The sequence below is a fragment of the Callorhinus ursinus genome, unplaced genomic scaffold (genome assembly GCF_003265705.2).
Source record: "Callorhinus ursinus isolate GAN/ISIS: 27379988/994484 unplaced genomic scaffold, GSC_fseal_2.0 scaffold5, whole genome shotgun sequence".
Taxonomy (NCBI): domain Eukaryota; kingdom Metazoa; phylum Chordata; class Mammalia; order Carnivora; family Otariidae; genus Callorhinus; species Callorhinus ursinus.
In genome coordinates, this window is record NW_027397067.1 from 53,879,592 (window position 1) to 53,881,116 (window position 1,525).

Here is a 1,525-nt window from a genome sequence, read left to right on the forward strand (position 1 = left end):
AAGGTATCGAGTGGCAGAATAAGAACTTCATTCTGAAATAAATTAATCAATTAGTTCACTGTGTGTTAACTGGAAGCCAGCTATTTCTCAGTTGCTTAGGATTACTCTGTTTCCATATCACGTAAAGGAGGATGTAAAGCTTAGCCATTCCTGGTTTCTGCTATAAGTATCTCTCTACCTGACCATATAACAGAGAACCATAAACTCAGAACCACCAGGCCAAATGCAGCCTGCCACCATCTTTTATTTGAGAAGTTCAGTTTATTTCTTTTTTCTTTTTTTTTTTTCCTCAGTTCAAGTTTAATAGAAACAACAAAAGACAAAAAGGGTTGCCCTGCTACTGTACATAACAGCTGGCCTGCCCCACAACAGCTCAGGCCCTTCTCTCCAGAGGAAGGAAGGCTGGCCTCCTCCTCCCCTGCAGGAAAGGCCTGTTGTGTCCCCATACCACAACTGCACAGAGTCTAAAGTCTTATGTTCTAAGCATGACAGTAGTACAAAAGAGATTTTGTTTTCATGGCCACCCACTGCAGCCCAGCCCTAAAATGACCCAGCGCTCACTTCTGCTCAGAGAAATATTCTTTGCTCTTCTGATGGTATCACTGCCAGGCTTCCAGCCAGCTGGGCACACTTCCCCATGCTTGTCAGTAAACTGGAAGGCCTGACCCAGTCGCAGCGTCTCATCTACAGAGTGGCCGACAGGAAGGTCTTTTACCGTGATCTGCCTGAGGATACCTTTATCATCCATGATAAAGAGGCCCCTGAACGAGATGCCTTCATCAGCCTTTAAGACTCCATAGTCCTGAGCAATGGTGCGCTTGGGGTCTGATACCCAGGGAATGTTCACGGGTCCCAGCCCTCCTTGGTTCTTGGGTGTGTTGCTCCGTGCCAGGTGACAGAAATGAGAATCCACAGAAGCACCAATCACCTGACAGTTGAGTTTCTTAAATTCTTCTGCCCTGTCACTGAAAGCAATGATCTCCGTGGGGCACACAAAGGTGAAGTCAAGAGGGTAAAAGAACACAGTGTATTTTCCTTTGTAGTCAGATAGGCTGAGGTCATCTGGCATAACAGCCGTGGCTTTGAAGTTGGGGGCAGGATGCCCAATTTTGGCATTTCCTGAAGACATCTTGCTATCGGCAGCTCTGAGAACAAAAACGCCGAAGCCAAGGCAGGAAGAAGACGCCAGTTTGGTTTATTTCTAATGAATCTGAATTTGTCTTTAGGAGGGATTTGGGCTCTCCAGTGTAGCATTCCCGACATTCCCATTTGACTATTGAATAGCCTTTGGGTCTGGATGAACTTCCTTTGAGGCAGCCAGATTTGCATAGGAGAGCCTGGTCTGCTGATGGTTAAGATGCATCTAATATGTTTGATGGATATTCCATCTGGACATCCCGATCTTTGAAACTTACACTGTATCTTTTATATTGAAGAAACCTCCTGTGTAATGAGGACAATAACATGTAACGTGTCCAAATGTTCACTCTTTGTCTGAAAATTTGTATTACATATTATCTTACTG

At 44.9% G+C, this 1,525-nt stretch overlaps 1 pseudogene; it reads right to left on the minus strand.

The window, feature by feature from the left end:
• Positions 1 to 557: 557 nt before the first annotated feature.
• Positions 558 to 1,129, minus strand: LOC112823667 (peroxiredoxin-1 pseudogene; annotated as a pseudogene).
• Positions 1,130 to 1,525: the final 396 nt, after the last annotated feature.